Source organism: Ictidomys tridecemlineatus, chromosome 2 (genome assembly GCF_052094955.1).
Source record: "Ictidomys tridecemlineatus isolate mIctTri1 chromosome 2, mIctTri1.hap1, whole genome shotgun sequence".
NCBI classification, from domain to species: Eukaryota; Metazoa; Chordata; class Mammalia; order Rodentia; family Sciuridae; genus Ictidomys; species Ictidomys tridecemlineatus.
In genome coordinates, this window is record NC_135478.1 from 77,891,658 (window position 1) to 77,901,692 (window position 10,035).

The 10,035-nt window shown below is 45.8% G+C and overlaps 1 pseudogene; it reads right to left on the reverse strand.

Annotated features, from left to right (window-relative positions):
• Window positions 1-2,362: 2,362 nt before the first annotated feature.
• LOC144375183 (cold shock domain-containing protein E1 pseudogene) lies at window positions 2,363-5,266 on the reverse strand (annotated as a pseudogene).
• Between the last annotated feature and the right edge of the window lie 4,769 nt (window positions 5,267-10,035).

The following is a 10,035-nucleotide window of genomic DNA, read 5'->3' on the forward strand; positions in this document are numbered from 1 at the left end:
TTGGGCTTGATGAAAGGGGAGGTACACTAGGGCCAACTCCTAGGTTCCTGGCTGGGTACAGCATGCAGACAGGTAGGGCCAAGAAATCTGGGTGTGGCCCCTCTTGGGATGGCCCACAATCTTCCCTTAGTCATTCTGGCCAATGCTGGGGAGGCAGCATATTCCATAGCCCAAGGAAAGAGCTTCTGGGGTGGAGGCCATACCTAGAGGACAGGTGGGCCAGCCTCCCAATGCCCAGACCTCCTACAAGGACTAGGCAGGAATACATGCAGCCCCTCCCATGGCACCATCAACCAAACTAACTCAAAGTGAATGGTGGGACAAAAGCCTCCAACTTTCAAGACAGAATATTTTAAATGTCCCTCTAAGCACAAAGTTCCTAATGGCCATCCTCTATCCATGGACTTGAGCTAAACCTCAGTTTTCTCACTGAGAAGTGGAAACACCCCTCTCCTCTGGAATCCCCAGATGCTAGACCTGCCTGGAACCTATGCAGCCCCACCCTCATCCTACTATGACTTAGGTCTTATTTGGGCTCTCCACAGCTCGAACCAATGCTTTACTCCTCATAGAATGGCCAGCATAGACCTTGATGGAAAAGAACCTGTGTGGGAGAGGCCAGACAAGAGTTCCTTCTATGTGCCTTCCACAGCCCAGCAGAGGTTTTTGCTCCAGGAATCTTTGTAGGGTACACATGCCTATCTCCTTTGGCTGCCTGGGTTCTACCCTGGATTTCCTTGGAGCAGGACAGGTAGGAAGGAGGCTCAGGGAGATAGGGGCCTCATTTCCGACTAAGGGGCCTGAAGTGCCATCAACAGTCTCAGTTTCCTCAGTGAGTTCCCAAGCTCAGGGCATGCAGTATAGGAGGTTTTTTAGAGTGCATGGGAAGGAGTCCCAGGAGCCGGCCAGAGCATCCAAAAGAATTTCTCAGGGTCCAGGCACTATAGGCAGCACTCCCTCACCAGTGAATCTACCTTCATACCATCCATGTACAGAAGGGAGGCTGGGGGTAGAGCCTGAAGCACACCAACTAGCCCGTGCTAGACAGCCAGCCCTAAGGGACCCTGACTTTGGCATCTCTCAGAGCTGACTCGGGGGCATAGAGGAACCCAGGCATGGTTACATCTGTGAGAATGCTGCTTGTAACTGACAGTTGTTTCTTGGGCTCTCCCTATACGGGATGCTGCAGATATATCCACCCCAATTTTAATGGCTCTGTGCACCCTCATGCCAGGGTTAGACTGTTTGGGAGACATGGAGATGGGGTGACAGAAAATAGCACCTGGAGTTTCCCCCAGCAAAGGTGGAAGAAAAGGTTCTTACATGAGACCCTCTGGCCCAGACCCTGAAAGTAAGGAGAAAAAAGGGTGGAAAATAACATCTTATTGGAAATAATATGGTAGGCAAGGGTGTCTGTGGTCTTGAGCCAGGAGATGGAGGGGGTGATCTAATAAGGCAGGCCTGCCATGAGGAATAAAAGGGAATGGACAGGGAGAAGGTCAGACTTTGTAAAATGAACCTGTCTTTGGGGATAGGTAGAGTGGGCAGGCCAGGATTGTGGGGTTGGATGTCCAATACAAAGGATATGATATCACATAGACTGAATTTGGGGATCCTGAATGCCCAGTGGAGTCCAGCTGTTTACAGGGGTGATATGGAACTGTTAGGAGGAAGTAGCCAAGGGAGTCCGAGACCCTCTGTTCAGCTGCATAGGTTCCACATATGGCAGGGAGGTGGTCAGCATTCACTGAACCTTCCACATCTCAGAACCAGTGCAGAGCCCAGTGACAAGACAGGCTGAGCTGTATGTGGTGGGGGAGGGATAGGGGGCCAAGTGACCATGGTGAACATGGATTCTCAGCCAGCTTAAGACTTTTTCTGACTTCCATGTTACTATTTTTACTGAGCATCTACAGGGTGCAGGGTCTACTCTAGGCCCTGGGGCTGCTATGGGATGCTACAAGCCAATCTTTTTTTTTTTTTTTTTAGTGTCTCAAAAATCAGTAAAACTTTATTCACTTCCATTCTTTCACCATTAACAGAAAACTGGAGAAAGCAAAATGTTTTGTGTTTACAAAGATAAATGGCCTCTTTACCCAGAGATCAAAACCTCAAAGGACAACGGGGAAGATAAAAGCGCCCTCCCCGACATCCCCTGAGCTGATCCTTGTCATCTTAGACAAAGCCTTCAGTCCACTGGCCAGGGACCCTGAATATGACCAATTTAAGATGAGGGCCAAGAAATCAGACCAATCCATTCCTGTGATATAAAGTTGAACAGAAGCTACACCAAGGGTCAAGTGCCTGTATTCCACAGGACACAGGAACCAGGCAGCTACTTATAAAAAAAAAACAAGATTCATTTCAGGCACAACTTTTTTATTTTTTTTTCTTGTTTTGTTTTTAAATCAGTAAAAGAAACTGGGTCCTAGAAGCTGCAGTGATCTAAGCAGCAGCAAGTTTGTGCATTCGTCCTTTTTTTTGTTTGTTTAAAAATGTTGAAATTATCACACTGCTGGCACACTTCATTTGCACGAAATTCTGCACCATATATACTAATTGTAGTACAGTTATTTGCCCCCCATCCCAGGGAAAAAAATACTACTCTGGAAGATAATTTTCACTGAAATCTAACCAAACTTTGTTAAGTGGATTGTGACAAGATTATAAATGATATGAAAAATAACATTTTAACATTTGGCCATCAACTTAAGAAAATGGTTTGCCTATACAAATTTTTGTAATTTTTAAAAGGTAATATATTCTACCCTCATATGGTCCTCAGAATTAAAGCATAATGAACAGGAAAGAAAAGGAAAAGAATGCAACTGAGTGCTAAGGCAGAACATTTTGCCAGAAGTAATGAATGTAGAATATATACTAAATATCAAGTGCAGAATTTCATAGGGCCAACAAGATAACAGTCTGTATTTTTCACTTACACAGGCGAAATGGATTTTGCAATTACCAGTTGCATTAAATGCACCAAATAAAGCTCCTAAAATTGATACTATAAGGCGCCACCATAAGTTTTCCAGGCTGCAACTGTGCATAATTTTAAAATGGTTTCTTAAATTTATTAATTTTTTTAAACATAACACGAGGAAGGTGTTAAAACTGGTGTAATAGCTCAATAGAATAAGTATTCCAGATTTTGGGAGGGATGAAGAGGGAGATATTCAGAACCCTTCATCAGAATCCCCCCAACTTGATCATAGTGGGTTAATGATGTGCTTTATGGATGTGGTTAGTCAATGACACCAGCTTGACGAATCTTTCTTTCTGCACCAAATCCCATTGAGTTATCTGGTCCCCTTGGCTGACGAAGAACCATTAGGCGAGGAGCACTAGCATAATCCAGGGTGATGTTCTTCAAGCGATTGACCAACCAATCAGGTCGAGGAGCTGCAACGGCCTTGGGGCCCTCACAGACTCGCCAAACATTACAGGCACTGCACTTGCCAGTATGCTGATTAAGAATCACTGAGAACTCCACTTCATCTCCTGCCTGTAGCTCAATGTCATCTTGAACTTCTTTCACATGGAAAAAGAGCTTCTTGCTATCTCCTACTTCGTAGTTAATGAAGCCAAACTGATCTTTCACACACTCTACTGTGGCCCTGCGCAGGGGCGTGATGTTATAGGCCATAGTCTGTGCATTTTGGCCCAGGACACACAATTGGAACTTGACACTCTCCCCTTTCTGCAGGTAATCCCCTTTATTGGCCATTCCGACTATGCCAAAAGGATACACCTCACCTTTCATATCCCCCTCATCCACGATCTCAATCATTCCTTGATACTCAATCTGTGTTGGATCAACACCTCTGAGGGGGCGAATGACTTTACCAGAATAGATAGTGGGATCAGCTTCTTCAGTAATGCTATTCACTGAGTGAGTTTTGTTTACTTTTTCAGCACTGACTTTGTTGCCTTTGCCTTTGGACAAGCTGTATTCGACCATGTCCCCCAGCTCCAGGCTATCAACATCACCAGAGAACTCACTGTAATGGAAAAAGATTTCCTTATCATGATTGGCTGTTTCAATAAACCCAAAATTATCTTTCAGAGTTGCCACATAACCCAAGAGCCTCTTGTTGGAATTACGACCTAAAAGTCGCACACAAGTTGCAATCTGCTGTCCAGGCCTCTGTTTGTCACTAATACTAAATTCAACCTTATCTCCTATTTGAGGAGAAGTAGATCCTTCCACATCCTTGGCTTGAAAAGCAATGGTCAGTTTCACCCCACAATCATCGTAAGCAATAATGCCATCCTCAGCCTCCTTCTCTTTGCCTTTATTTGGGCTAGTGGTTTTAGGATTGGAAAAAGTGGCTTCTTTCTCTACAGTGCCCAGAAAACGATGATCTGAATGGGAATGGAATGAAACCGTGCCCTTGGGAAGTTTTTTAATCCTAATAGCATGATTTCTTTGGGCAGAGAGCATATCAGGAACCACAGTAAACTCTACTTCATCTGCAATATGGAGCTGGTTCCCATCCAGAATTTCACTGAAGTGGAAGAACATACGAGCATCACGATCCACACACTTGATGAAACCAAAACCATCTCTCATGGCAGCAATCACACCCATTTCTCTGGCTTCATTAGTGAACTGAAATGTATTTGATAGAACTTCTATGTTAGTTGCTCGTTCTAATTTGTCACGTCGGTCTGTTGAAATATTAAACCTAACATGGTCACCTTCCAATAGGGTCACCTTGGATTTTGTATCTTTGTCTCCAAGGGGAAGTTCTTTAGGAATCACAAAGTCAACTTTGATTCGTCCTGGCAATGGGTCATTCTGGTTTTTACTGGGTACTTTTGGGATAACTTTGGGTACAGTTCCTTTAAAATGTTCAATGCTGATGTCTTCAAAAATGACTGTCCCTTGAGGCAAAAGTCTGACATCTGTTGCAACTTCTTTACCATTTCTGTCCTTGATTGTGAATTCCACTTCATCTCCAGGCTGTAAGGTTTCTAGGTCACCTTTAAATTCACTATAGTGAAAGAATATCTCTTTTACAACATCACCTCTTTCAATAAAGCCAAATGCCTCCTTCATGGCACAAACTACTCCCTGACAGCGGGCTTGTTTCTTTTTCAACAGCATAATGTTACGAGCACTTACAGCACCAGTATGTTTATTGTTATCAATTACAAAATTTATTTTATCTCTGGTTTCCAGCTGAACATTCCCTTCAACATCTTCAGGGGTATATGTCAGATAAAACACTTCTTGTCCATTCATTCATTCTTCAGGATGGATTTCTGGTTTAATCTTCACCAATTTAATAGCAATGGGTTTCCCAGTCCACTGGTCAGATGATACTTCAAATTCAACATCATCTCCTACTTTTAAGTCCTGCAGGTTACCATTATATTGTGAACAGTGGAAGAAAAGTCTAGCTTGACGTTCTGAACACTGAAAAAATCCATAAGAGGTTAATAGTTTTTCAATAACCCCAGTTTCACGCAGTGCTGCTGAAGTACCATTGGGGTACCCATTGTGTCCATTGTTGTGGAGAAGGTTTGGATCAAAGCTCATCTCGAAGTGATAATCAAATATTGCACTTTCAGTAGTATTTGCTGATTCTTCTTTTTCAGCACATGTTTCAAAGGATGAAAGTTGCTAGTATTAAAAAAAAGAGCGAGAGAAAATGATCTACCAAGCTAATAAAGAATACAACTGCTGATGCACCGGGCAATCTCACAGTACAGCACTGAAGAAAACAAAGTCTACCAGCAGTGTTGGGAAGTGCTCTTTCAAAGCTGTTGAGTAGGCACAAACTTCTTGCTTCGGATCAAGTGTTGTGTCTTCATCTTAAGTGTATTCTTCTTTGGTCTTTTTGGTTGTTACGAGGTTTGTTCCTTGCCTGATCTGAACTTGAAGCAGCAGTTTCAGGTGGTAAAGTCTGTTCTGTTACACTTCATACCCAACAGCTCAGCGCCCCCTCTCCAGCGCCGCCAGAAGCAGCATAGCCCGGTACTTAGGAATTACAAGCCAATTTTCATCCTGGCTCTGCATGCAGCCCCACCCAATTCCCCAGAGCCCCACACCCAACAATCCCAGGACTTGGAGTATTTCCTACTCATGAGGGCACTGAGCCAGGAAACACCAGGGCAGGGCCATGGACTCTACCAGAGATATGGAAGACTATTAGACTCAGCTAATGAGACTGGAAGCTATGTAAAGAGGGTTGGAGAGAAGGGGCCCTGAAGCAACCCCTGCAGAGATGGCCATCCTTAGAGCTGAGAACCTGCTGGGTTATGTAAATTATCTTGCATTTTCTGAAAGGGATTCCACACATACCAATAAAGCACGATGAACAAGAATAGTTTCTGATGTGCAAAATATTTAAAATACAGTGACAATAGAATAAACTGCAGCACAAAACACCTGGTATGGTGGGACCCAGCCAGGCCAATGCACTCTGGAGATGGTGTAGAGTGATACAGGGGTGTGGGACTGTGGGCTCACCCTGCTGGCTGGGCATCCAGTGGTGGCTCTGTAACTGTCTGTGCTTTAAAGCACTTAACCCTCGGGGAAGATCACTTTCCTTCATTTGTCTGGTTCAGATTAGGGTCTGCAGACCAGGAATGAATGAACAAATAAGTAGATGGTGGTTAGCAAATGCAATATCTAGAATTTGGTCACAAGGAGGATGCTAGTGATGTTGATCAAGCTGTGGGTGCACTTAGCAACAGGGCAAGGACACTAAGAGGTTCAGAGACTGGCCCGTGAGAGAGTACTCATGGGGTTGCAGAGGAGGTAGGGTGTACAGTTCTTAGGGCTTATACCATGGGTGGTTACTGAAGGTTGAGCAGTCCTGCTTGAGGGTCAGAGGTCAGGGCTCACCAGGCTGGGTACCTGGAAGCATGAACTTCACTGACGAGGCACAACCAAGTACCTAGGGCCCTCAGTAACCCTATGACAGGGTTGGGGTAGGTTTTACTTCCTCATACACTCCCTCCACTGAGGGCACACACACACACACACACACACACACACACACACCACAATCTCTCTCTCTCTCTCTCTCTCTCTCTCTCTCTCTCTCTCTCTCTCTTCTACTGACCTTTCTTCCAGATGCACAGACTGAGAACCCCTGAGGAGAAATTCTAGGCCATAAGCCCAGGACTGCAGGAGGGCTCATTCTGCCTCTCTACCATCCTGGCTTTGCCAGCTGGACCCCTCTTGGTGCTGTACTGACTGCCATAGGCATCCAGGCCACAAAGCCAGAATTTCAAGCCAGGGAAGGAGGAGCAGGGCAGGGGGGAGGGGGTGTGCTCAGGACTGGGTAGCATAGGGAGGGTGAGCCCAGTGCCTGAAGAGTTTTGGAAGTCTTGTATCCACAATCCCTGACCCTCACAGACAGCTTATCCCTTGCATTAAAATAAAGGGCAATAAATTGTGCTCCTCTATTCAGGGATGGACTCTTGGAATACCCTCCTCCTCTTTGCCCAACTCAGCTTCTACCCACACATATTCGCCTTCCCCATCACTCCTGAGAACTAGGCTGTCCACAGAGTTCAGGGCACACCAATGCCATTGGCTTCCCAAATTCTTAAATTCAGAGCTCACTTCAATTCCTTATCCAATGGTAGGTGTGGGTACAAAAGAGAAATAGGATGAAGCTAAGAAGGAAACTGCCAGACAAAAGGCCTGCCAAGAACTTCAGACATGTGCAAACAATGAGTTCCTAACTCCCAGGGAACCATGTTCCCAAGGAAATAGGTGCTCATAATTTCTAAGACCTTGCTGGAGGGAAATGACACAGGGCATCTTGCACCACAATTACAGGTGGAGATGTGTTTTATCTGAGGCTTCCACACTAAGGGGACTTGGGTTATGATGTACACACAGGTGACCAATTTGTGGCCTGAGAACATAGTGATCCTTTAAAGTGTGTGGCACAGAAGGTCACCTGCCATCTTCCTTTGGTGACAGGGAAGTCATTATTTATTGGGAGTATTTCATTCAATTGTGGACATCAGCAGGAAAAATAGGTCCTGTATTGGGACTTTCTCCATGAGGCAGTGACTAGCAGTGTTGGATATACAGCCACTCTCTGACCATGAAGGAATGGTGAGTCTGTGGCCCAGCCCCCTACCTGCTCATGCAGTATCTGAGCTCCAGTCTCTTTACTCTACCATGGAAGTTAGCAGGGTTGGGCTCAGGGCCTAAGATCATGCCTCTGTCACCATGGGCAGGGGCTGTGGAGGGGCCACAATCAGTGCCTCACTCCTCAGGGAGTTTTCTGTGGCTGCTGAAATAGATCACTGCAATACAGTGGCTCAAAACAACATGCATTTATTCTCTCACAGGTCTGGAGGTCAGAAGTCTAAAATGCATCCTGGGGATTAGAACCAAGGTGTTGGGAGGCCAGGCTCCTTCGAGGGACTCAGGAAGAGACCATTGCCTTATGTTTTCCAGCTCCTAGAGGATACCACATCCCTGGACTCCTATCCCTTCCTTCAGTTTCAAAGCCAGCTCTGCAGCACCTACAAATCTCTTTCTGGATTTCTCTTCACCTCTCCCCTCTCTCTTTCTCTTCTCTTCTCTCTCCCTCATCCCTCTTCTCTCCATTCCCCTACTCTCTCTCTCTCTCTCTCTCTCTCTCTCTCTCTCTCTCTCTCTCTCTTTCACCTCCTTCCATTCCCACATTTCTTCTCTTATTCTGACCTCCCACCTCTCTCTTTTCCTTATCTTGGACCACCCAGATAAATTAGCATAATCCTCCATCTCAGGCCCTTTAACATCATCCTTTGGGGAAGGTCCCTTTTGTTACAGACCGTAATATATTCACAGGTTCTAGGATTAGGAATTAATATTCTTAGGGCCCCTCATTCAGTCTCAAGCTCAGCTTTGATCCTAATTCCATGGAGATCTGGGAAGATATCTCCCCAGTTTCTCTCCCTTTCTATGTCTGTCCATCCCCAATCTGGGTACTTCTGGGACAACCCCAGACTCAACCCTGCCCACATGTCTGGTCTTCCACAGTCCCTACTTTGTCTAGGATCACAGGGAAGGAACTATGATTTCAGTCATATCGCTGAGACATTTTCTTCCCATGACCCCCAGGTCTGCTTCTCTGTCACCAAGATGCTCTTGGAGGAAGATCTTATTAGGATCTTCAGTCTACAATGAAGACACCATGTTCCAGAGACTCTGAGTGATTTGTCAGAAGTAGATCACTGGGCTGTCACTTTCCTGCTCCTACCATTATCAGTGTGTCACTAAGGACTCCTGGACTCCATGTCCTCCCTTTCCAAGTTAAGCCCAGAATCATGTCCTCTCTGTACACTTCCCATGGTACTGATGGCCTTCAAGTGGCTTGATTCAAGGATCCTCTCACTGTCCTACTCTGTTGTTCTTGGCCCTAAACACTCAATGTCACTCTCACCACTTTGAAATTCCTCACCCTCCTGGGCCCCTCTGTCTGGTCCTCTATGCTGGTGCTGCCCTGTCAGGACTATTGGGAACTGGCTCCCTGTGTACTCTGGGCCTTTTTCTTCTTTGCCTGTTCAATCCTTAGCCTTGCTGGGGCTTGAAGGCTGCCAGAAACTGTAATTTGGCTTTCCTGGTGACAGCCCTGCCCCAGGATGGGGTTACCATTCATTCTGAGTCCCTACTGGAGGCAGGCACCCTGTGACAAGGGCTGTGTCTCTAGCAGCCTGTCCCTCAGAGGTTCAGCTGGGTTCTGGACTGGACCTTACTGAGCCCTCCATGTTTGCTGTTTCACTGTAACATTGCTCCCAGTTCTGTGCAGATATGATGCCACCTGCCACCATCTGTCAACAGAGTGACCTTGGCTGAGGGTTGCTTTCAGGAAAATGCTGAGCTGGTATCTGACATGTTTTATATTTTGTGATTCAGACCACCTTGGAGGCAGATGTCCATACTCCCACACCTTGTGAATGAGGAGACAGAGGTTCCAAGAGTGAAGACAGGTCGTGTGAGTCCCACAGCTACACAGATGGTGAGCATCTGGGTCCATTAGCTTAAGGGCAACCCAAGGTGACTACGTCTTC